Source organism: Phyllostomus discolor, chromosome 13 (genome assembly GCF_004126475.2).
Source record: "Phyllostomus discolor isolate MPI-MPIP mPhyDis1 chromosome 13, mPhyDis1.pri.v3, whole genome shotgun sequence".
NCBI lineage: Eukaryota > Metazoa > Chordata > Mammalia > Chiroptera > Phyllostomidae > Phyllostomus > Phyllostomus discolor.
Genome location: NC_040915.2, coordinates 3,279,842 through 3,307,665, shown reverse-complemented (window position 1 = coordinate 3,307,665; position 27,824 = coordinate 3,279,842). Strand labels below are relative to the sequence as shown.

The window sequence follows — 27,824 nt, the reverse complement described above, 5'->3', positions numbered from 1 at the left end:
CCATGTGAGAGGCACCCATATACACTGATGTTTCTCTTCCTCTCTTTCTCCCTCCCTTCCTCTCTCTCTAAAAATAAATAAAATATTTTTAAAAATGGTTATTTAAAAAAAAAAAACCTTTATGTCAATCAAATCAAGCCAAACAGTATTCAGGGTCCTCCATAAACTGGCCCCAATCTGCCCACCCCAACTTATTTCTTACATGATCTCTTACCTATACTTAAAAAATACTGGAGTGTAACCTACACTACTATTTCCTCATACTGCATTCCTCGAATTCCTCCCACTTCAGTATCCCCTACTTCATGCTGCTATGTCTAAAACTGTCCCATGCCTCCTTAAAGATCCAGGTTGAACAAACCCTTCCCCACTCAACCTACTTCCACAGGATCTTGCCATTTTGGCAGTGCTGATTTGCTGTCTTGCATGCACACTTTTAGAGATGTAGCTATTGCTCCTGTTACTAAAGACTTATCTTGGATCCCTTTTAAAAAAGATTTTATTTATTTACTCCTAGAAAGAGGGGAAGGAAAAAAGAAAGAAAGGGGAAAAAAACATCGATATGAGAGAGAAACATCACTTGGTTGCTTCTTATAAGTGCCCTGACCAAGGACCAAACTCACAACCAGGCATGTGCCCTGACCAGAATCAAACCAGTGACCTTTTGATTTGCGTAACAACGCCCAACCAACTAAGCCACCAGTCAGGGCTTGGATCATTAAGAAAACTACAACACGCGTTAAAAATATGTAGACACACAAAGTCAAAACAACATTATCAAAACCAAAATGCTTCCACATCATTTCCTAAACTAATAGCAAGGTTTACATTATATTGTGACTAAAAATGAATGTCTTTCCGAGAATGTGAAAGGCAAAGGGACCAAATTTGACTATCTAAGACTAGAGGATAAGCAGGGTAAGAAAAATATCCACACTATTCTGTGCATTTGAAAATCACTAAGTCTTTAAAGTCTTAATCCCTGATATACATTTCATTTGCTTATAATTAAATAAGAAATTGTACACACTGAAAGCAGAGTAATTCAGCCTGACCTAGAGGTCTAGGGCCCTTTAACAAAAAGCAGGGATTAGAGATAAGCACCTTCTAACCCCTACTGCAGTGGACCAACCGGACCACAGAACTGAACTGGAATACCTCAAGTCTCCTCCCACTGATGCTTTCGACCTGGCAGAGGAGGTCGCAGCTCAGCCTGTTAAATTTTGCTGAGAAAAAAAATGAGACTTGGGACCCAGATAAACAAATCTAGAAGGGAGTACTATATTTTGCCTTATTCAATGGGCTCCTGTGTATAGCACACACCCATGTTTGTTTGCGTATTATACACGATTATTATTCCCATGGTATGTACTGTATTTTGCCGTGTCTATTGCACTCCTATATATAATGTGCACCCGCATTTTGGGCTCAAACTTTCAGAAAAAATCCATTTTAATTTTTTAGTCCATTTGTTTATTTATATGTAAAATCGATGATCGTATTCCAGGGTATTATTTTGCGTACGGATATCTTCATTGCTTTCTAGAGTTATACTTTTTTAAAGATTTTATTTATTTTTGAACGGGAGTAGGGGGGAGAAAACTGTACTTGAACAATGATTGAAATAAAAAAAAAAAGATTTTATTTATTTTTAGAGAGAGGGGAAGGGAAAGAGAAAGACAGCAAAACATCAATGTGTGCTTGCCTTTCACATGCCCCCTACTGGGAACCTGGCCTGTAGCCAAGGCATGTGCCCTGACTGGGAATCAAAGCAGTGACCCTTTGGTCACTCAACCTACTGAGCTATACCAACCAGGCTGAGTTATACTTTTAATGCATAAGCATAAATAAAATAATTAAAAACATTTGTAGAGATATGGAATTAGCACTACCCATGTATAATGTGCATCCTTATTTTTCCCTCAAAAATCTGGGCAAAAAGTACGCACTATACCCAGCAAAACACGCTGGTTAGGTGACCTCTGGCAGCATCAGAACTTTAGCCTGAAGCAATCTAAGGCTAAAGACTAACATAATAGCTTAAAAGTTCATTGTTATTGAGAAAGAAAAGACCCTTGCTTACTGGACAGACCCCAGGAACAACAGATAAAGAAAAAAGCCTGGACAATACATCAAAGGGAATCACCAAAGCGTTGGAAAAGGAAGGACAGAGGAAAAGCAGAGAATTGGTCCAATGAAAGCTCAAAAGTGAGGTAAGTTGTTCATGGAAACGGATATATTCACGACCTTGTGATAAGGCTGGGGCTATGGGACTATCAGCAGAAGCCCTGCCTGGAGTATGAAGCTGCTCAGAGAGAGCAGTCTGCTCAAAGAAGCAGAACAGAAATCTGCAGACCAAGGTCTCCTGTTAGCCCAGGCCTTTGGCTTAAGTCTTAAAAATCCTCAGATCCACAATAAGAGGTTTAATGAAAGTGCAGAAAACAAGGCTGAAACGGGGATAACCCTCTACAAGGAGGTTTAAAAGAGAAAGGAGACCTATACTCTATGGCCTAAAGTCACAACAAAAACAGTAAAAAACTGTTGTAGCAGTTGTTCCTATGTTATAGTAACTGAGTGATTCTAACATTAGTTCAGGGCCTTCCATGGTTTCTTAATCAAGGGAATTTCATAACACTGACCACAGGCATTTCCCTACAATAGAAATCTAGTGACAAACCATTCTGACATAAATCAGTTTTATTCTGTGTAGTCTTCTGCCTATAATTTTGTTTTTCAATGTTTGAGAACCTACTACACACCTAACAATTCTCATTTATCATTACATCATCATGGATCTGTTGGGCTTATTTTTTCCTTTTACTTCTGCTTTAGTCTATGTCTCTCAGGGGTTTGTTTCTCAGTGCCAGAGGAAGATCAGTGGTTCTCAGCCCTGGCTGCACATCAGAATCACCTGAGAAGTTTTGTAACAAAGCATAAATAAAAGAATTGAAAACATCTATAAAACCAGAATTAAAAACTTTGTTATAAAACTTTATAACAAAGTTTTATAAAATAACAAAGCCCCAGCCCTGGCTGGCGTAGCTCAGTGGATTGAGCGCAGGCTGGGAACCAAAGTGTCCCAGGTTCGATTCCCAGCCAGGGCACATGCCAGGGCTGCAGGCCATGGCCCCCAGCAACCACACATTCCTGTTTCTCTCTCTCTCTCTTTCTCCCACCCTTCCCTCTCTAAAAATAAATAAATATTTAAAAAAATAACAAAGCCCCACCCCATTGGCCTGGTGATTCTCCTGACTGCGTACATCTGGGGTGAGGCTCTTGGCACCTAGTAATTTTTTTAAAACTCCATGGGTAATTCTGATACACAGTCATGGTTGGAAGTAACTGTATCATAAAGCTAGTTAGTATTTGACTATACTTACAGACCTAAGTGAGTTTGTTTTACAAGAGAGAGAAGGAGTAAAACAGGATAATCTCAAGAGTAATGAACGTGACATAAGTAACTGACTATACAATGCCAATGTTGTCTAGTTCACATGAGAAAAAGGAAGCACTTAGAGTAAATCTTCATTTAATGTTGTCAATAGGTTCTGTCCCTTTAAACAAAATGAACGTGTTAAACCAATTTTACCATAGGCTAATTGATATAAACAAGAGTTAGGTCCCTAGGCATCTCATCAACATTTTAACAAAACATTAAATCATGTAAATAGAGAACCTGCTGTATTAAAGATATGCAATACGGACTTCTGGCCAAGATGGAGGCATAGATGGACGCACCGTACCTCCACACACAACCAAAATTGGAACAACAACAATTTAGAGGCAGAATAACATCCAGAACTGACAGAAAACTTATCTGAATGGAAGTCAGACAGCCAAGAAGTTGAAATAGACCCATTCATCCAGACCGGTAGGAGGGGCGGAGATGAGCAGCCAGGCGTGGGTTGCAGCCTGGAGAGCAGAGAGAGTTGGGCGCATGAGGCATCTGGGGACACTTAAGGCATCTGGGGTGCGCAAGATCGCAACAGGTGGACCCTGAGTACACAAGCGACAGCTGGCAGACCCAATGAGGTGGCAATTGTGGAGCAGGGCAGAGCGCCCAACCCAGGATCCCAGAGAAGACACTGAGGTCCCAGGAGAACAGAGCTACCGCCATTGTTCCCTCTCGACTCTGACCCCACATACAACGTCACAATACAGTGACTGGGGTGCCCAGGCCAGGTGAACACCTAAGGCTCCACCCCTCACCATTACAGGAGCGACCAGACCCCCCCAAAAAAGAGAGAGAGAGGGAGGGAGGGATGGCTCAAACAGAAGGACAAATCAATGCCCCCAGAACTCATACTTGTAAGCGACCAAGAGATAGCCAATCTATCAGATGCACAGTTCAAAACAATGGTGATCAGGAAGCTCACAGAATTGGTTGATTTTGGTCGCAAATTAGATGAACAAATGCAGGTTACCATAAAAGAAATGAAGGAAAATGCACAGGGAACCAATAGTGATGGGAAGGAAACTGGGACTCAAAACAATAGAGTGGACCAGAAGGAAGAAAAAAACAACCAAACAGGAAAGAATAGAGAAATAAGAATTCAAAAAAATGAGGACAAGCTTAGGAACCTCCAGGACATCTTGAAACATTCCAACATCCGAATTTTAGGGGTACCAGAAGGAGAAGAGGAAAAGTAACAGATTGAGCACATATTTGAACAAATAATAAAGGAGAACTTCCCCATTCTGGCAAAGGAAATAGACTTCCAGGAAGTCCAGGAAGCTCAGAGAGCCCCAAAGAAGTTGGACCCAAGAAGAAACACACGAAGACACGTCGTAATTACATGAGCCAAGGTAAAAATGAAGGAGAGAATCCTAGAAGCACCAAGAGATAAGGGGACAGTCACCTACAAAGGAGTGCCCATCAGACTGTCAGCTGATTTCTCAAAAGAGACCTTACAGGCAAGAAGGGGCTTGAAAGAAATATTCCAAGTCATGAAAGACAAGAACCTACATCCCAGATTGCTCTATCCAGCAAAGCTCTCATTTAGAATGGAAGGGCAGATAAAGTGCTTCTCAGATAAGGTCAAGTTAAAGGAGTTCACCGAGGAGTTCATCATCACCAAGCCCTTATTTTATGAAATGTTAAAGGGACATATCTAAGAAAAGAAGACAAAAAAAAACATGTATAGTAAAAGGACAGCAAACTCACAATTATGAACAACCACACCTAAAGCAAAACCAAAACAAACTAAGCAAACAACTAGAACAGAAACAGAACTACAGAAATGGAGATCACATGGAGGGTTAGCAACAGGGGAGTGGGAGGACGAGAGAGGGGGAAAAGGTACAGAGAATAAGTAGCATAGATTGTAGGTAGAAAATAGACAGGGGGAGGGTAAGAATAGTATGAGAAATGTAGAAGCTAAAGAACTTATAAGTATGACACATGGACATGAACTAAAGGGGGGGATGTGGGTGGGAGAAGGTGTACAGGGTGAAGGGGGGAAATGGGACAACTGTAATAACATAATCAATAAAATGTATTAAAAATATGCAATACTAGAAACTACTAAAGACATTCATATATGTTATTTCTCTTTTAAGCCTCTGAGTGACAATGAAGCAGGCATTAATTATTATCTCATTATTATACAGGTATAGAACCTCAGGCTTAGAAATGGGAAGTGTGCTGGCCAAAGGCCAGAGCCTTCTCTGTGCTCTGTTGAATCACCTATGTTCTTTCTACTAAGTCACAATACAGAAAGACAAAGCCCTGGCTGGTGTGGCTTGGTGGATTGAGCACCAGCCTGCGAACCAAAGGGTCGCTGGTTTGATTCCCAGTCAGGGCACATGCCTGGGTTGTGGGCTAGGTATCCGGTGTGTGCGTGCGTGCATGTGTGTGTATAAGGTTGATCAACATTTCTCTTACACATCATGTGTCTCTCCCTCTCTTTCTCCCTCCTTTCCCGTCTCTAAAAAATAAATAAAATCTTAAAGAAAAAAAAAAAGAAAGCAATGTCTACAGAGGATATGGCACAATTCTAGTACAACATAAGCACTCAATAAATGACTGGCATATATTACTTTTGAAATCCATCCACAGCTCATGATTCAAATAACTGATAACCTTAAGTGAAAGACACAGTTTGGTCATCTAGACCAGCGATTTTCAATCTTTTCCAATTCATGGCACACACAAACTAATTACTAAAGTTCTGCAACACACCACAAAATATATATTTCTTGCCAATGTGTCAAAAAACAGGCTAATATTAATTCATTCACAGAGGACAGCTATTATTGTGTTGGCTGTTGCCATGTTTTTTTTAATCCTCACCCTAGGACACTTTTACTGATTTTAGAGAAAGAAAGGAGAGGGAGAGAGGAAAGGATAGGGAAAGAAGGAGGAAGAGAGACAGGCAGACAGACAGACATCGACAGGTGGCCTCCTAGATGCACCCCAACCAGCGATCAAAGTTGCAACCTAAATATGTCCTAGGTATGTGCCCTGTCTGGGAATGGAACCCATGAGCTTTCCATGTAGGGAATGATGCTCCAACCAACTGAACCACCCAGCCACGACTTTTGTCACTTTTTTAAATTTTACAATCTAGGGGAAAAGAGGTCAGTTCCCATAGCTAAAATAAACAGATGTTGCAAGTTTTAAAAAGATGTTATGGCACCCTGGTTGAAAATCGCTGATCTAGACAGTTATGCCACCCCAGGGTCTCTGTGACTCATCTCTACCAGGTTTCCTAAGCCCCTCCATGGCTATTCCAAATCAGTTACTGCCTCAGCAGAGGGAATGCAAGAGAAGGAGATAACTCACGAAGACAAGAACGTGAGTATATTTGTACTTTTTTTTTTTGAGGAAGACCTTTTATGAAGCTCAACTATAATAAACCTTCAAAACATCACTTTCATTAGGTCAACAAATACTTACTGGCCACCAAGCTAGGCTAGGCCCTGGGGCTATAGAAAAGACTGACATAACTTCTCCCATCAAAAATCTGAGTCTAGCTCAAGGTTTGAATCTGTTCTCCAACTATATAGTAATATACCAGCCTCAATACTAGAGAAGTGCTCAACCATCAAATAAACAGGATGATAGTCCAGAACTTGTGAAAGCTCTTTAACAGTGTTTATCCCTAGACCCAGACATGTAAAATCTTGTGCAGTTCATTCCTTTTGAGCTCTTTTCTTTTTAAAGAATTCATTTATTTTTTAGAGAGAGGGGAAGGGAAGGAGAAAGAGAGGGAGAGAAACATCAGTGTGTGGTTGCCCCATGCACACCCCCAATTGGGGACCTCGACTTCAACCCAGGCATGTGCCCTGGCTGGGAACTAAACCAGCGACCCTTTGGTTCACAGGCCCACACTCAATCCACTGAGCTACGCCAACCAGGGCTTAAGCTCTTCTATATAACACTGCCCTGAAGGTGTGGCTCAGTAGATTGATTGCTGGCCTGACAAGCAAAGGGTCACTGGTTCCATTCCCAGTCAGGGCACATGCCTGGGTTGCAGGCCAGGTCCCCAGTAAGGGGTGTGTGGGAGGCAACCAAACGTTGATGTTTCTCGCTTTCTCTTTCTCCCCTCTAAAAATAAATAAAAATTTAAAAAAAAATGGATATAATACTAACTTGATATTAGTTCCTGATTAAGTACTGCTGTGAGTCCTATATGTAGTCAAATTTAAACAGGTTGTAGCACTTTAATCAAAAATGCCAATCAGATTAAGCCAGAATGAGAACAACCAATTTCAAAGCAACTCAGGTAAGTAAATTATGTTTATCCTTGACTACTAATACAGTTTATAACTAACAACAGAAATTAACTTTTCAATCACTGGAAGATATATTTCTTTTTTAAAGATTTTATTTATTTATTTTTAGAGAGGGAAGGGAGGGAGAAAGAGAGAGAGAAACATGAATGTGTGGTTGCTGGGGGTCATGGCCTGCAACCCAGGCATGTGCCCTGACTGGGAATCGAACCTGCAATGCTTTGGTTCGCAGCCCGCGCTCAATCCACTGAGCTACGCCAGCCAGGGTGGAAGATATTTTTTAAAAAATCACAATTATGCCCTGGCTGGCGTAGTTCAGTGGATTGAGTGCGGGCTGCGAACCAAAGGGTCGCAGGTTCGATTCCCAGTCAGGCCACATACCTGGGTTGCAGGCCACGGCCCCCAGCAACCGCACACTGATGTTTCTCTCTTTCTCTCTCTCTCCCTCCCTCTTTCTCTCCCTCCCTCTCTGTCTCTCTCCCTCCCTCCCTCCCTCTCTCTCTCCCCCTTCCTTCTCTCTCTAAAAAAAATTTTTTTAAAAATCACAATTACTTATATATAGCCTTCCTCATAATTACAAAAATAGCTTACTGTAAAAAGCATAATTAAGTATAACACTATACCTGGATATTTAAGTAACTTTTTAAAAAAAAAACCTTCCTTTCAGCCCTGGATGGTATAGCCCAGTGGATTGAGCGCAGGCCTGCAAACCACAATTGCCAGTTCAATTCCCAGTCAGGGCACATGCCTGGGTTGCGGGCCAGGTCCCCAGCAGGGGCCCACAAGAAGCTAACACACACTGATGTTTCTCTCCCTCTCTTTCTCCTTCCCTTCCCCTGCGTCTAAAAATAAATAAATAAATAAAATCTTTTAAATAATAAATAAATAATTAATTAAAAAATAAAAATAAAAATATTTCTTCCAAGAAAAGCACTAGAAAAATGATAGGGCATTTTCACATATAATTTGAAATTAGTTTTTAAACACATTTAAAAGCACATCTCAGTCTAAATATTAGATTTATCTTCTAATTCACAATCGTGAATTTTCTAATTCACAATTATCACTCAGTAAAATAAAAGTAACTTCTCCACTTACTCTAAAGAAATTTCCACAGAACTCGTGTGTGTGTGTGTGTGTGTGTGTGTGTATGATGGGGGGGGGGGGTGTCTAATATAGCCCTGACTGGTGTGGCTCAGTGAGTTGGGCATCATTCCACAAAGTGAAAAATCGTTGGTTCAATTCCCAATCAGGGCATGTGCCTGGGTTTCAGGGCCAGGTTGCTAGCTGGGGGCATACAAGAGCAACCTACCCATGTTTCTCTCCCTCTCTTTCTCCCTCCCTTCCCCCTCTCTAAAAAAGTTAATAAAGCCTTTTTTCAAAATGTCAAATATAGCTCTGGCTGGTGTAGCTCAGTTGGTTGGAGTGTCACTCTATAAACCAAAGGGTCTCGGGTTTGATCCCTGGCCAGGGCACATGCCTAGATTTCAGGTTTGATCTCCCGTTGGGGCCCATATGGAAGCAAACAATTGATGTTTCTCTCTTGCATCTATGTTTTCTCTTTCTCTCTCCCTCACCCTCCCTTCCCGTTTCTCTAAATTAACCAATGGAAAAAAAAACAGGACAAAAATAAGAATAATAAAAAACTGTCAAATATATACAAAAGCAAAGACTGTACAATGACTTCCTTGGAAACCATTACTCAGTTTCAACATATATACATTCAGTGTCTACTGTGTTCATTTATAACCCCCTCACCTGAATTACTTTGAAACAAATCCACACATATATCATTTCATCCATATTATTTTAGTATGTATCTCTAAAAGGATTCTTTTTTAAATTAAGGTTAATCATCTCCCTATCTGTTGTTTTTCTTAATTCTTACCCAAGGACATGTTTATTGATTTTACACAGAGGGAGAGAAACACGCACCCTGACCAGGTTTACCCCCAACCTAGGTATGTGCCCTGACCAGAAATCAAACCAGTGACCTTTCAGTTTACAAGAGGGAGCTCCAACCTACTGAACCACACAGGCCAGGACAATGTTAATCATCTCTTAATAGACTATTGTAAAGAACAGAAGTGACAATTTCAAGACAGCTCAAACACATGTAATTAGCTTCCTCCCCCTTGCTCTCCTCCATACCTCACACCAAGTTATTTCCACCTCTAACAACATAGGGTAAGTCAATAGATTCTGCAACTTTAAGTGAAAAAATGATCCTGGCCAAATAGCTCAGAGTTGGATAGAGTTATCATCCTAATACCCCAAGGTTGCAGGTTCAATCCCCAGCCAGGGTACATACAAGAATCAGTCAATGACCCTGGCTGGTATGGCTCAGTGAATTGAGGGTTGGCCTGCAAACCAAAGGGTTGCTAATTTGATTCCCAGTCAGGGCACATATCTGGGTTACAGGCCAGGTCCCTGGTTGGGAGTGTGCAGTAGATGTATCTCCCACACACTGATGTTTCTTTCACTCTCTTTCTCCCTCTCTTCCAACCTAAAAATAAAATCTTTTTTAAAATTGTTTTAAAACAAGAATCAACCAATGAATGCATAAATAAATGGAACAAGAAACCAATGTTTCTCTCTCCCTTCCTATCTCTAAAATTAATTTTAAAAATTTCCAAACAGTGAAATAATATGTAGCAACTTTAGTATGAGGAAACCAATTTTACCAGAGGCCAATTGGCATAAGCAAAAGTTAAGTTCCCTCATCATCCTTATAATGAAACAAGGTTGAGTAGGAGATCTGCTGTATTTTACATTTATTGGTATAGGTGATCTCTCCCTCTGGGATTCTCAAAATCCTTCTGTTAAAACTTCATTTCAGGGGAAGGTTCAATTGATAGTGTTCTGAAGAGTCCCTCAGGAGCTGCCCAAGACACAGAAGAAAACCTGCCTGCTCTCTACTCCAAATCAAAGCATCTCCATCCTTTTCTGTTTTATACAGTGTTCTACATGAGATTTTATATAAAGCTAAAATGTAAAACACACAAACCAAGTTCTAGTTCTTAGACTGACAAATATAACCCTTACTGACCTGACCCCTATTTACCCACCCAAATTCAGGGCCCACCACTACCTGCATCACAAGATTTATACTTTGTATTTTCACCAAGATCTCATGCAGTTATATGTCCAAGCCCCTAGATCTGCTTTTCCACTTATCTAAGGTCTGCTCTTTTTCCCCTTTTGGCTAATACTTCAGATCATGAAGTATTTACTCATACTTCAAGATCTGGCTCTAAGAAGCTGCTCCTTGGGCCCACTTTACCCCTACTTAAGGCTCTGCATTCCCCTGTGTATACCTCTTATTATTGCACTTAACACATTACACTGATACTAATTCTAGATCCTAACAGTCTCAGGTACAAGGACAATGTCTACTTATTTATTCATTTTTGGTCTTATTTTTAAACTCAACACTTACAAGTACTCAAAAAAGACTGCTCAATCAATCACTATCATCAACAAAACTTAAGAAAATGTAGGTGCTCAATAAGTACTTGTTAAAACAAACAATTTATCCTGTAGATACACACACGTTCAATTACAGAATGAGGCACATACAAAGTCAATGGCTAAGGCATTATTTGCACTGGGTTGACCAGAAAGTCTGTTTAGTTTTTTTTTTTTTCTGTAAGATAAAAGAGACATTTTTCATTTTTACCAATTAACTTTATTGATTTGGATATTTTGAGTATGTTGGCAATCTCCCACTATTGGCTCCTAGTGGACAGAGGCCAGGAGTGCTGCTAAACATCTTCCAATGCGCAGGATAACCCCACAGCAAAAAGTATTTGGCCATAATGTTAATAGTATCAAGAAACTTTGCAAACCACTTCTGACACATTCGATCAGTCACCACACCTTCTCCATACACTGCACCAATCTTTTTTTTTGCATTCCAGTTGCATTTTTACCTTTCTTGAAATAATAAAGAATTATACACTGAAAACCTTGCATATTTTCTCTCATCAATATTAAAATAGCTACACAAAAATTCACCAACTTTTTTTAAAAGATTTTATTCATTTATTTTTAGAGAAGGGAGAAAGAAAGGAGAAAGAGGGAAAGAAACATCAATATGTGGTTGCCTGTCACACACTCCCTACTTGGGACCTGGCTTACAACCCAGGCATGTGCCCTGACTGGGAATCGAACCAGCAACTCTTTGGCTGGCAGGCCCACGCTCAATCCACTGAGCTACACCAGCCAGGGCAAATTCACCAATTTTGATAAATTTTTTAAATGCACACTGACATGACAGCTGTCATAATATGATCTAACAAAATTGTTTTAAATGAAGTTAAAGACAACTAAACACTACTAGAGCCATCGTACAGAAAATAACTAAACCAATTCTTTGGCAAACCCAGTAATAGCAAAAGATCAGGAAAGTAAGCCCTGTCCAGGTAGCTCAAGTTGGTTACAGCATCGTCCTGATGCATCAAGATTATGGGTGTGATACTTGGTCAGGGCAGATACAAGAATCAATCAATTAATGCATAGATAAGTGGAACAACAAATCAGTGTTTCTTTCTTTCTATTTCTCTCATCAATAAATAAAAAAACTTTTTAAATTAAAAAAAAAGATCAGGAAACTAAATATCCATCAGTAAGGAACAAACTTATGGCACATCACATGATAAGCATTCTGCAGCCATAAAAATGAAGTGGTTCTTTGTGTACATCTAGATATAAAGTGATCTATCAGATATAACAGGTGAAAAAAAGCAAAGGTACAAAAGGTGGTATAGTGAGGCTACCACTGTTTATTAAAAAAAATGCCTGGAATAGAGATTATATGCATTTGGTTGCCAATGCTTAAAATATTTGAAAGGAAAACACACTAGGAACACGTAACTGATTGACAAGGAGGAGAATTAGGTGATTTTAAAACTTTTCACTACAAATATTTTTAAATTTAAAGCATGTGTTATGCCCTGGCTGGTGTGGCTCAGTGGATTGAGTGCTGGCCTGTTAACCAAAGGGCTGCAGGTTCGATTTCCAGTGGGGGCACATGCCTGGGATGCAAGCTGGGTCTCCAACAGGGGCCGCACAAAAGGCGGCCACAGATGGATGTTTCTTTCCTCTTTCTCCCTCCCTTCCACCTCTCTAAAAATAAAATTTTAAAGATAAATAAAAAATAAAGCATGTGTTATGACTTTAATAAACATGTCATTTTCAAGCAGAAAACAAAAAATAGTTCTAAAATCTTAACTGAAATAAGTATTTCTTTAAAACGCACTATATAGAACAGAGAACTATCTGGGCACTGGTTCCTATGAAAAGTTTTTCTCACTCAGTGAACACAAAATCTAATAGTGAATTAGATTCAACCCAGGATTTAACCATGACCTCACACAGCCTTTGCAAAATTACTAAAAATACTTGAGTTCCCTTTTGCCTTTACTCAAGCTGGTCTTTCTGCCTAAAATGCTCTTTTAATTCCTTTCTCCCATGCTCACTCCCACCCTTCCAGCCCCTTTTATGTCCAAGTTAACTCATACTCAATCCTTGTACCTCAGTCTCCATTTAACTTTCCTTGGAAAGCCTCCCAGAGCCCCAAACTAGACCAAGTCTCCCTGGGATGCATGCTCAAAGGTCCTCAGACTTTTCTTCCTAGTCCTTAATTTATCTGCAATTATGCATCTATTGTGGGATTGCTTGTTTAATGCTTGTCTTCCCCCACTGCCACCCCTAATTGAAAGATGCATAAGGGCAGACCCAAGTGTTTTGTTCACTGCTGTAATGCCAGTGCCTAACACAGTGTCAATGCTCAATATTTGTTGAATGATGAAAAAATAAATAAAAGAAATAATAAATAAAAGAAAAAATAAATAAAAGGAAAAAATAACTTAATAAAATACTGTAAATGTGAAAGTATTTATCTTCCATCTCAGTCTTTAGAACATAAGCCTACTTTAAATACAGGTAGGTGGGGAAACTGAGCATGCAACACAAAGGGAAACTGTGAGAGAACAAACATGCAAATCATGTGGGAGTGTCACTCACTTAAAACCATAGCCAAGGGGCGTTTTGTCTTTCAGCTGCCAATACTCTACTAGAAATATTCCAGAAACCAGCCCTGGCTGATGTGGCTCAGTGGATTAAGCTCCAGGCCTGCAAACCCAAAGGTTGCTGGTTCGATTCCCAGCCAGTGTACATGCCAGGGTTGCAAGTTGGGTCCCTGGTTGGGAGTGTGCGAGAGGCAACCAATCTATATTTCTCTGACACATCAATGTTTCTTTCCCTCTCTTCCTCTCTTCCTTCTCTTCTCTCTAAAAATAAATCAGTAAGTAAAATCTTTTTTTTTTTAATTCCAGAAACTGAACTAGTCTCCTTCAGTAATATAAAGTTTGATTCCCACAAAGAGGTAGGGATTACACAAGTACAAAGAGCAGCTGAGAAAAAAAAGCTTTTTGCATGTGCTGAGAGGCTCGTGATACAAATATGAAGAACCTAAGAAAAAACAACAGTATAATCCAGAGTTTATCCACATTTCTTAAGATTCTCAAAACTCAATCCATTAGGTTTATGGAAATTCTGTATCTGAAGTTTCTGGTGAAAAACCAGGATCAAATACCAACTTGACAACTATTAAGAGCCAACCGGTCTTAGGTCTACTGAGTCAATAAGTACGCTGAGCTGATCAGAAACGTGTATAATTTGAAAACCCAATTTGGGGGGCTAATCCTTAATTTTTTTTCTATTGTTAACATTTTAAAAACTAGAAACAAGTCAAATCTCAAGATAAAAGGAAAAAAAAAACATTTCTGAGAATCTTCATGTGCCAAGCCCTTTAAAATGTAATGTAAAAAAATTCTAGCAGGTGAATATAACCCCCATTTACTATTAATAAACCCAAAACACAAAGCTTCCAAGGAGACACCATTAACTGGTGAGCCCAATTCTGACTCATGCCCAATGTCTAGGTGTCTGCCATCTTGCTCTCTCCAAAAAGCTGGACCTGAGCTCTGGACAAAGTTCTGGAGTTAAAGCATGCTGAGGTTATCACTAGAGGCTCCCCCACTCCAGAATACAAAAATTAGGCTATTAAAAGCTCTTCCAACATGATGTGTACCATGCAAAAATGAATCCTTCTAGATTTTTAATGTACTAATCAGGAAAAGTAATGGAAAAGCCAATTCAAAACATTTCAGATAAATGCAGACAGTATACTGGATGTACAATCATAAATACTAATAGAATAATCTAGTATTTAGTATTTAACCACTCAATTTCAAAACAATGAGTCTGAAGTCAAATGAAATGAAGACAGGTAACATTTTTCATCAGAACGTTCACACCACAAATAATCTTTACTGAACATACAGATAGAAAATAACTTGCCGTTCTGAAGATTTTTTTTAAAACTTCACCCTGCGTGTTATTATTTTAAATGATATAAAAAGGATCCTTTTCCATGTAGTTTCAATGATATATCACATGTTATAGTCAAAGCTTTAACATTACTTGCCCTCTAGGAACAACCTCCAAATAAGACTTCTGTAACTTATATATGCATTCAAATTATTTTACTCACCACAGAGATTAATTACAGAAAATTAACCCTAATTTTTGGTGACCACATTTATGATAATATAGTCCAAAAACAAAATCAATGAAATAAAATATATGTACAAGCTATATTTTGATGTATTAAAAGGCAGATAACTATTGTGGGCAATGATACTTTGCATGTATAATAATTTTCCTCAACTGATTCAGTCTCTGGCAAGTCCCTACTTACTTTCTTTTTACATCTCAAAAATACAAATCTAGCTTTCCTTTCTGCAGGAAGACCAAGATAAGAAGTAACTTAGATATTTCTCTCGGAATAGTCACTCATACATTCCTCCTGCAAATATTTATTGCTTACCTATTTATCAGAAACTGTGACAGGCCTCAAGGATGCAAAATAAAGACAACAAAGTCCCAAGTTTGCAGCTGTAAGTTTAGTGAGGTATAGAAAACACTAAAGTAATGAAAACATATTTTGAAAAACACTGTAACAGTATTGGGAACACAGAAAAACGTTTACTGTCTTTTTTAAAAACCAAAAAACTCTGACCAAAATGAAAACATATAAGACTACCTATAAATATCCTTTCCATTAACCAGCAAAGTTGTATATGTAGTTAATTTAACTACAAAATTACTGTTTCCGTTCATTAAAATTTAAAATAGTAAATAACGTAATTATGAATATAGTAATATTTTGACATACAAAACAGAACTTGTATAAATCAGTATTGTCCTTATAAAACCACTTAGTAATTCTTGGGATAACAAACAAAGGAGGCTGGTATATGTTTTCTATTCAGAGCCAGACAGTAAATATTTTAGACTCTGTAAGACACAGTCTTTTTCCCAATTACTCAACTCTCCCATCATAACACAAAAGTAGTTATAGACAACATGTGAAAGAGCCATATTCAAAAAGAATTTTATATATGGTTACTGAAATTTGAATTTCATAATCACTTTAACATGTTACAAAATATTTTCCTTTTGATTTTCTCCCACCCATTAAAAAATGGAAAACTAGCCCTGGCTGGCATGGTTCAGTGGATTGAATGCCAGCCTGCAAACAAAAGGGTCACCAGTTCAATTCCCAGTCAGGGCACATGCCCTTGGCTGCAGGCCACTTACCCAATAGGGGACGTTCAAGGGGCAACCACACATGGATGTTCTCTCCCTCTCTATCTCCCACCCTCCCCCTCTCTACAAATAAGTTAATAAAATCTTCATTAATAAAAAATAAATAGCCCTGGCTGGTGTAGCTCAGTGGATTGAGCACCGGCCTGCAAACAGAAAGTTTGCCAGTTGGATTCCACGACAGGGCACATGCCTGGGTTGCAGGCCATGTCCCCAGTAGGGGGCATGCAACAGGCAACCACACACTGATGTTTCTCTCCCTCTCTCCCTCCCTTCCCCTTTCTCTAAAAAATAAATAAATAAAATCTTTTTTAATAAATAAATAAATAAATAAATAAAACACATTCCTTAAAAAAAAAAAAAAATATCCCCGGCTGGTGTAGCTACCAGCTCAGTGGATTGAGCACACAGGCTGTGAACCAAAGGGTTGCTGGTTCGATTCCCAGTCAGGATACATGCCTGGGTTGCGGACCAAATCCCCAGTGCAGACCATGTGACCAAACACACATTGATGTTTCTCCCCGTCTCTTTCTCCTTCCCTTCCCTTCTAATAAATAAATAAATGAAATGAAATGAAAATGTAAAACTATTCTTGGCTCTGGTGGTGACCAGCTAGTGTTTGCCAAACACTACCACTAAGAAGTAGACTTTGCTATCACATTAAAAAATCGTTCATGTTAATTTCAAGTCACTTAGAACTTAAACAGTTATCTTCAGATTCAGTCCTTCCCTGACTTCATCTGATAAAAGAAGCAAGGTCTGAAGACAGTTACAAAGTATTTTGAACAAATGCTGCCACAGTCTAAAGTGTCTAAAGCCGTATCAGAGGAAATAGGGGAATAAAGAACTTGAAGACCAGTCCCTCCACAAAAATAGTAACTAGGGTAAAGACTATCATAAGCAACTATAAGAAATCACGAGATGAGCAGGGTTCCTCAAAAAGATAAACAGAATTAGCATATGATCCAACAATTCTACTAAGTACAGGGATAGAACTGAAAGCAGGGATAGATATCTGTACACCCATGTTCACAGCAGCATTATTCACAATGTGAAAAAAGTGGAAATAAACCAAATACCCATTCCAGAGGAATGGGCAAATATAGTATATCCACAATATGGAAGACTATTCAACCATAAAAAGGAATAAAGTTCTGATACTCACTACACTATAGATAAACCTTAAAAAGTATTATGCTAAGTGAAATAAGCCATACACAAAGAGATGAAGTTGTATGATTCCACTTAAATAAGCAACCGAGAAGAGGCAAACTCACAGAAGAGGTTACCAGGGGCTGGAGGGAAGAAGCAATAGAGAGTTATTATTTAACTGGTACAGATTATGTTGGGGATGATGAAAAAGTTTCAGAATAAACAGTGGTAATGGTTTATACCTAAGCAGAACAACAAAACAGTGTCTGTTTGTCCTCTCTCCTTTCTTCCCTCTCTCTAAAAAACATCAATCAATTTAAAAAAATTTTAAATACATTAAAAAAATAGTGGTAATGGTTATAACAACATTATATACATAATTAATGTGGATAAATGATAAATATAATGTATATTTCATAGCAACAAAAAACAGGGTATCCATAAAAAAAAAAATCAAACTTCCAGTCAAGATGGAGGCATAGGTAAACACACATGGCTTTGTTGCACAACTACAGCAAAAATTATAACTAGACTACAAAACACGTATCACCCAGAATTGTCAGAAAACTGAGCTATATGGAAGTTCAACAGCCAAGGATTTAAAGAAGTCACATTTATCCAGACAGGTGAGAGGGGTGAAGACTCAGAGTGGCACAGAGACATGGAACAGGCGGTCCCACATCAATGCATGGTGGATAAAAATCAGGAGATATACCTGGAAGCAAGGGACCCCAGCCCCACACCAGACCACCGAGCCCATGGATTCAGCACCAGGAAGATAAGTCCCCAAAACCTCTGGCTGTGAAAAACCAGTGGGGGTTGAGGCAGCAGAAAAAACTATACAATACTCAGGAGATTCCTCTTAAAGGGCCCAAAATGGATTGGGACTTAAGTAGACCCACCCTCTCTGGGATCTGGCACCAGGGCAACAGCTGGAAGAGCACCAGTGGCATACGGGGAGAGGCTGAAGTGACTGGCAGCAGGACGAGTGCCTGGAGACAGCTTTCTACCAGGCAAAACTACAAAGGCCAGGAGTGGAATTGTCCCCTCTTCAAACCCTCCCCCACAAAGAGCCACAAAACAGTGACACATGGGGTAATTACCTAAAGCCTCCACCCCATACAATTTACTGATGCACTTTTCCACAACACACCACGCTACCAAGACAGGGAGTCAAGTCAACTCTATCTAATGAAACAAACATAGGGAGGCTGACAAATCGAAGAGACAAAGAAATATGACCCAAATGAAAGAACAGAAAAAGAACAAAACAAAATGGAGATAAGCAATTTATCAGATGCAAAGTTCAAAGAAAGAAACTGGTAATCAAGATACTCAAAGTACTTCAACAGTATAAAAAAGACCCAGATAGAAATGAAGGTTAAGTTAAGTGAAGTAAAGAAAACTTTACAAGGAACCAGCAGTGGAAGGGATGAAGCCGAGAATCAAATCAACTATTTGGAACATAGGAACAAAAAAAGCATTCAATCAGAACAGCAAGAAGAAGCAAAGAAATCAAAGAAACGAGGACAGACTAGAGAGTCTCTGGGACATCTCCAAACATACCAGGGGTACAAAAACATACCCCTGAATCACATCCGAATCACAGGATTGCCAGAAGGACAGGAGGAAGAGCAAGACACTGAAAACTTATTTGAAAAAAGAATGAAAGAAAACATCCATAATTTGGTGAAAAAATAGACATACAAGTCCAAGAAGCACAGAGTCCCAAACAAAGTAGACTCAAAGACGACACCAACACACAACACACATCATAATTAAAATGTCAAAGGTTAAAGATAAAGAATCTTTTTTTTAAAGATTTTATTTACGTATTTTTAGTTTAGAAGAGAAAGAGAGGGAAGGAAATATCAATGTGTGGTTGCCTCTCGTACGCAACCCTACTGCAGACCTGGCCTGCAACCTAGGCATGTGCCCTGGGACTGGGAATCAAAGAGGCAACCCTCTGGTTCACAGGCCAGCACTCAAACCACTGAACCACACCAACCAGTGGTAAAGAAAGAATATTCAAAGCAACAAGAGAAAGCAGAGTAACCTACAAAGGATTTCCCATAAGACTGTCAGCTGGTTTCTCAAAAGATACTTTGCAGGCTAGAAGTGGCTGGTAAAAAGTATTTCAATGTTATGAAAAGCAAGGACCTACAAACTAGATTACAGTATAAAAAAAAGCTAACTGAAGGGCAGATAAAGCAGTTCCCAGACATGGTAAAACTAAAGGAGTTCATCATCACCATGCCATTATCACATAAAATGTTAAAGGGAATTATATAATAAAAAGATCAAAATGATGAACATTAAAAATGGCAATATTCAGTGGATTGAGCACGGGCTGGGAACCAAAGTGTCCCAGGTTCGATTCCCAGCCAGGGTACATTCCTGGGTTGCAGGCTAGAACCCCCAGCAACCACACATTGATGTTTCTCTCTCCCTCTCTCTCTCTCTCTCCCTCTCTCTCTCTCTCTCTCTCTCTCTCTCTCTCCCCCGCCCCTCTCTAAAAATAAATAAATAAAATCTTAAAAAAAAAAAAAGGCAATATATTAGCAACTATCAATAACTGAATCCAAATAACTAAGCAAACAACCCAAACTGAAACAGAATCACAGATATGGAGGTCATTTAGAGGGTTATCAGTTGGGAGGGGAACAATGGGGGGAAAGGTGCAGGGATTAAGAAGTACAAATGGTGGACTTCCGACCAAGATGGAGGCATAAGTGGACGCACCCGCACCATACCTCCACGCACAACCAAGATTAGAACAACAACAATTTAGAGGCAGAATAACACCCAGAACTGACAGAGGATTTATCTGAATGGAAGTCAGACAGCCAAGAAGTTGAAGTAGACCTGTTCATCCAGACCGGTAGGAGGGGCGGAGAGGAGCAGCCAGGCGCGGGTCGGGGCTCACGGAGAACAGGGAGAGTTGGGTGCATAAGGCAACTGGGAGCACGTAAGGCATCTGGGGCGCACAAGATCACAGCAGGTGGACCCTGAGTACACAAGTGGCAGCTGGCAGCGATTGTGGAGCAGGGCAGAGTAAGCAACCCAGGATCCCAGAGAAGGGACTGAGGTCCCAGGAGAACAGAGCTACCGCCATTGTTCCCTCTCAACCCCGCCCCCTCATACAACCTCACAATCTAGCGACTGGGGTACCCTGCCCTGGTGAACACCTAAGGCTCTGCCGCTCACCATTACAAGAGCGACCAGACCAAACCAAAAAAAAAAAAAAAAAGAGAGAGAGAGAGACATGTCTCAAACAGAAGAACAGATCAATGCCCCAGGACTCATCATTTTAAACAACCAAGAGATAGCCAATCTATCAGATGCACAGTTCAAAACAATGGTGATCAGGAAGCTCACAGAATTGGTTGATTTTGGTCGCAAATTAGATGAACAAATGCAGGTTACCATAAAAGAAATGAAGGAAAATGCACAGGGAACCAATAGTGATGGGAAGGAAACTGGGACTCAAAACAATAGAGTGGACCAGAAGGAAGAAAAAAACAACCAAACAGGAAAGAATAGAGAAATAAGAATTCAAAAAAATGAGGACAAGCTTAGGAACCTCCAAGACATCTTGAAACATTCCAACATCCGAATTTTAGGGGTACCAGAAGAAGAGGAAAAGCAACAGATTGAGCACATATTTGAACAAATAATAAAGGAGAACTTCCCCATTCTGGCAAAGGAAATAGACTTCCAGGAAGTCCAGGAAGTTCAGAGAGCCCCAAAGAAGTTGGACCCAAGAAGAAACACACGAAGACACGTCGTAATTACATGAGCCAAGGTAAAAATGAAGGAGAGAATCCTAGAAGCACCAAGAGATAAGGGGACAGTCACCTACAAAGGAGTTCCCATCAGACTGTCAGCTGATTTCTCAAAAGAGACCTTACAGGCAAGAAGGGCTTGAAAGAAATATTCCAAGTCATGAAAGACAAGAACCTACATCCCAGATTGCTCTATCCAGCAAAGCTCTCATTTAGAATGGAAGGGCAGATAAAGTGCTTCTCAGATAAGGTCAAGTTAATGGAGTTCACCAAGGAGTTCATCATCACCAAGCCCTTATTTTATGAAATGTTAAAGGGACTTATCTAAGAAAAGACAAAAAAAAAACATGTATAGTAAAAGGACAGCAAACTCACAATTATGAACAACCACACCTAAAGCAAAACCAAAAGAAACTAAGCAAACAACTAGAACAGGAACAGAACCACAGAAATGGAGATCACATGGAGGGTTAGCAACAGGGGAGTGGGAGGAGGCGAGAGGGGAAAAAGCTACAGAGAATAGGTAGGATAGATTGTAGGTTGAAAATAGATAGGGAGAGGGTAAGAATAGTATGGGAAATATAGAAGCTAAAGAACTTATAAGTACGACACATGGACATGACTATGGGGGGATGTGGGTGGGAGAGGGTGTACAGGGTGGAGGGGAGTGAAGGGGGAATGGGACAACTGTAATAGCATAATCAATAAAATATATTTAAAAAAGAAAAAAAAAAGAAGAAGAAGTACAAATGGTGAGAGCGGGCTAGGAACCAAAGCATCGCAGGTTCGATTGCCAGTCAGGACACATGCCTAGGTTGCAGACCACAGACCCCAGCAACCGCACATTGATGTTTCTCTCTCTCTCTCTCCCTCCCTTCCCTCTCTTAAAAATAAATAAATAAAATCTTAAAAAAAACACACACAGATAACATCATATTCAATAATGAAAGAAAAAGCTTTCCCCTTAAGATCAGGAACAAGACCAAAATACTTTACCAACTCCTATATAACACTGTACTGCAAGTTCTGGACAGAGCAATAAGGTAAGAAAAGGAAAAGCACTCAAACTGGAAAAGCAGAAGTAAAGCAAACTTTATTTGCAAATGACGTGTTCTATATATAAAAAATTGCTTAGAATTTTCTTACACACACACACACATGCATACACTACTACAGATAATAAACAAATTCAGCCAAGTACAAAATCAACACTCAAATATCACTTCTGTATCTATATAAGAGAAATTAAAAATCAAAAACATAAATCCACTTTTCAATATCATCCAAAGGAATAACAGTGAAAGACTTGTACACTGGAAGCCACAAAAGATTACTGAAAGAAAACCATACATCCACACAAAAACCTGTACACAAATCTTCATAGCAGCATTAGTGACAGGCAAAATGTGAAAATAAACCCAATATCCATCAACTGATAAATGGATAAACAAAACATAGGATATCCATGCAATGGAATATTGTTCAATCACAAGAAAGAATGGAGTACTGATACAACATGGATGAACCTTGAAAGCATTATGCTGACTTAAAAACTAGTCACAGAAGACCACATTTTATATGATTTAATTTATGTGAAATGTCCATGGTGGAAATCCACAGAGAAAGAACATTGATGGTGGGTGTCTCGGGCTGAAGGGAGTGACTACTAATGGGGTGATCAAATTTTTACAATTTAGATTGTTGTGTTGGAACTGTAACTCAATAAATGTCCTAAAATTCACTGAATTATATACTTTAAATGAGTATACTGTATATGTAAATTATACCACAATAAAGCTGCTAAAAATTTAAATAAAACATGAAGTTGGACACTTACCTACTACCATACACAAAACTAACTCAAATATATCAAAGGTACAATGTAAGAGCTAAAACTATAAAACTCTTAGAAAAAATACAGTGGTAAATCTTCACAACTTAGGATTTGCGACATACTTGTAGAAAGAAAGGACACCACAGCACAAGCAACAAAAAGCAGTAAATAAAATGGACTTCATCAAAATTAAAAATCTGTAAAGAAGACGACACCATCAAGAGTGATTAGAGCCCCCGGCTGGTGTGGTCAGTTGGTTGGGCATTGTCCCACAAAGAAAAAGGTCTCCAGTTCAATTCCCAGTCAGGGCACATGCCTGGGTACAGAAGGCAGTCAATAGATGTTTCTCTCTCACATCGATGTTTCTCTCCCTTCTTTCTCCCTCCCTGCACCTCTCTCTAAAATAAAAAATACATTTTTTAAAACAAGAGTGATTAAGACACCCACAGATGGTAGAAAATACTTGCAAATCACATATCTGATAAAAGTCCAGAATATATACACAACTTCTACAATGAAACAACAAAAAGACAAACTATTCAATTAAAAAATGAATAAAGGAAAAATATCTGGAGATGGATGGTGGTGACAGCTACCACCATATAAATGTACTTAATGCCACTGAAACACACATCTCAAAATGTTTAAATGGTAAATTTTTTCTTATGTGTATTTTACACTCATTTTTTTAAATGGGCAAAGGACACAGACATTTATCCAAAGATAAATGGCCATGAAAAGATACTCATTAGTCATTAAGAAAACACAAATCAAAACCATGAGACACCAATTCACTAAGATAATAGCTATATTCCCCCCACCCCCCAAAAAAACCAACCAAAAACTAAGTATTGGCCAGAATAGAAAGAAATTAGAACCCTCATACATTGCTGGTGGGACTATAAAATGGTGCTGTAAAAAACAGTTTGGTAGTTCCTCAAAAAGTTAAAATGAAATCCAATATAATAATAAAAAAAGACAGATTCAGTAATCAAAACCTGTGAACAAAGAATAGACCAGGACCAGATGGTTTCATAGGGGAATTCTAACAAACACTGAAAGAAAAACACTAACCCTTTCTAAACTCTTCCAAAAAATAAAGAAAGCTTCCAAATTCATTTCATGAGGCCATCACTGTGATACCAGACAAGGATACCACAAAAAAAGAAAACTACAAGTCACTATCTGATAAACAAGACACAAAATCTTTAACGGAATGTTAGCAAGCCAAATTCAATAGCACATTAAATAAATCATATATTCCTGACCCAATCAGATTTATCACTGGGATGCAAGAATGATTCAACATGTGCAAGCCAACACTATATACTACACTAACACAATGACAGATAAAAATCATATGACCATGCTCTGGAATCCACTGGCAGCTTCTTGCATCTCCACTTCCACTCTAAGCGCAAGAGACCAGACCATGCTCCCAGGAAAGCTTATGGCCCTTGGCCCTCAACTACCACAACCCTGCTGGCTTCAATGGAAAAGATGAAACAGAATTCAGAAACTTTATTGTTTGCCTTTAAGATCAGAAAATCAGATACTACAAGATTGAAGACAGAGGTAATTTAAGAAACATCCACAGCAGTGACTGGCCCATGTTCTTTGAAAAGTATCTCACAAATGTTAACTGTTCTTTCAAGACTCAAGATCAACAAGAAACGATTGGCTTCTTGGTTTAGCTGTTATAGGCAGATAATACTGAAAAGTACAAGGGCTCAATACTTGATGATACAAAAAATGCTGACGATATAGCCAAATATGCAAAGCTATTGATCAATTTGGATATAAATAATCCTGATTTTAAGGCTGGTATAATGGCTTTAGCTAACCTTCTTCGGAGTCAGGTCATGATGATTATCTGGTAGTGTTTAAGGCAATTCACATTTTGGTAGAGGATCACCTGACACAGGATGCAGTTGCTAAAGCAAATCAAACACAAGAGGAATTGCCTGTTGCTTTAGACAATCTTGGTTTAGACATAAAAGATTCAGGCCTTTTTTTTTTTTAATCCTCACCTGAGGCTATGTTGATTTTAGAAAGAAAAGGAGGAACAGAGAGAAAGAGAGAAAGAGAGAGAGAAACATCGATTGTTGGCTGCCTCCTGAATGTGCCCCAACACAGAATCAACCCAGAATTAAACCTGCAGACTTTTAGTGTATGGGACAAAGCTCTAATTAACTTAACCACTAGGGAAAGAGATGCAGTTTTTAATGAAGCTGCTCAAATTCTGTGGTTGCTGCATATAAGAAAGAGCTACAGATGAAAATTAATGAAACCACAGTAGCTATTCAGACAATTACTGACGATCAAAAGACAGACGAAAAACTGGAGAAAGTTGCAAGATGAACGCTTTTAGGACTTCAGCCTCTCACCTACTTAGTACAATTGGGAACTATGCACACTCTGGCATAGGTTTTGAACTCAAATGTCACATTTTCTTTTTTAAAAGATTTTACTTATTCATTTTTAGAGAGCGGGGAAGGGAGAAAGAAAGGGAGAGAAACATCAGTGTGTGAGAGATGCATCGATCAGTGACTTCTCACAAGCCCCCAGTAGGAACCCGGCTGGCAACCCAGGTATGTACCCTGACTAGGAATCAAAGGGGTAACTTCTGGTTCACGAGCTGGTGCTCAATCCACTAAGCCACACCAACCAGGGGCCAAATGTCACATTTTCTAGGGTAGAATACAAGAAAATTGACTGTTCTAGAGATTACTTTATTATTGCTTTTTAAAATTTTATCTATTTATTTTTTAGAGATGGAAGGGAGGGAGAAAGAGAGAGAGAGAGAAACATCAAAGTGCTGTTGTTGGGGGTCATGGCCTGCAACCCAGGCATGTACCCTGACTGGGAATCGAACCTGCGACACTTTGGTTCGCAGCCCACACTCAATCCACTGAGCTACACCAGCCAGGGCTATTATTGCTTTTTTTAAAAATAAAGTTCAGCCTGGGCTGGTGTGGCTCAGTGGATTGAGTGCTGGCCTGTGAACTAAAGGGTCACCAGTTCCATTCCCAGTCAGGACACATGCCTGGGTTGCAGGCCAGGTCCCCAGTGGGGGACACGTGACAGGCAACCATACAGTGATGTTTCTTTACCTCTTTTTCCCTCCCCCTCTGTCTAAAAATAAACAAATAAAATCCTTAAAAAATAAAAATTAAAAAAATAAAGTTCAGTTGTATTCAGACTTCCGGCGAAGATGGAGGCACAGGTAGACAGATTCCCTTCCGTCCTCGCACAACCCTAAGAAGGGTAACAACTGGTCTAAAAACAAAACCAACCAGAACTGACAGAAAATCAAACTATATGGAAGGCCAACAACCAAGGATTTTAAAAAAACAAAACATTCATCCAGACAGGCAGGAGGAGCAGAGAGGACACAGTGTGGCACAGCAAGGCAGTGGCAGGGAGGCTGCAGGGTGAATACATAGCCCCACATTCCTGTGGCAGATAAAAAACAGAAGGGAAGACTAAGGAGTGAGCGATCCCAGCCCCAGGCCAGAACGTGCACAGCCCAGGGTTCCAGGGCTAGAAAAATAAAGCCTCCTAACCAAAGACACTGAAATAGAGGACAGGCTGACAGTAACCACAGGGGAGAGTAGAGGGAATTTCAGGGGACATTGGGAAGGGTTCACAGGAACAAACTTAAAGGACACATGGTCAAAAACTAGGGGGAGGGTGGTAATGGGAGGGAAGTGGGGAGGGGTAGGAGGGGGGCTGGACTGGGAGTAAAAAGGAGAAAACTGTATTTGAACAATGATTAAAATAAAATTAAAAAAAAAAAAAAAAGAAAAAAGTAGATAGATGAAAAAAAAAAAGAAAAAAAGAAAAAGAAAGCCTCCTAACCTCTGGCTATAAAATCCAGTGAGGGTTGGGATGGCAGAAGAATCTCTCAGGAGAACTTGTGTGAAGGGTCCACTGGGTACTAGAATGTATGCAAACCCACCCACTCTGGGACTCAGCACCAGGGCAGCAGCTAGAAGGACACCAGTCACTTAGGGGGAAGTGGGGGAAGTGACTGAAAACCGAGCGAAAGCCAAGCAAGCGGCACTGTTCCCTGTCTGACTCCTCCCCCACATAGAGCACCACCAAAGTAGCCAAGTGGGTTGCACTGCCCTGGTGAATACCTAAGGCTCTGGCCCTTATAACCTAACAGGTGCACCAACACAAGGGGAGTCAAAGCAGCTCTACCTAATGCACAGAAACACAGGGAGGCTGCCAAATTGAGGAGACAAATATGGCCCGAATGAAAGAACAGATCAAATCTCCAGAAAAAGAACTAAAATGGAGATAGCCAACCTATCAGATGCAGAGTTCAAAACACTAGGGATCAGGATGCTCAGAGAAATGATTGAGTATGGCCACAAAATAAAAGTGAAGGCTATACAAAGTGAAAAAAAGAATATACAGGGAGCAAAGAGTGAAGGGAAGGAATCCAGGATTCAAGTCAACAATTTGAAACAAAAGTAAGAAATAAATATTCAACCAGAAAAGAAACAAGAATTCAAAAAAATAAGTTTAGGAACCTCTGAGACAACTTTAAATGTACCAATATCCAAATCATAGGGGAGCCAGAAGGAAAAGAGGAAGAGCAAGAAATTGAAAACTTATTTGAAAAAATACTAAAAGAA

The 27,824-nt window shown here is 39.5% G+C and overlaps 1 protein-coding gene and 1 pseudogene across 9 annotated transcripts in view; one reads left to right on the top strand and one right to left on the bottom strand.

Moving 5' to 3' along the window:
- The window catches only part of NSD1 (nuclear receptor binding SET domain protein 1), a 147,889-nt gene that overhangs the window by 89,417 nt on the left and 30,648 nt on the right, over positions 1-27,824 (bottom strand). The gene's annotated exons all lie outside the window — the stretch shown is intronic.
- On the top strand, positions 7,676-25,925 carry LOC114509333 (annotated as a pseudogene).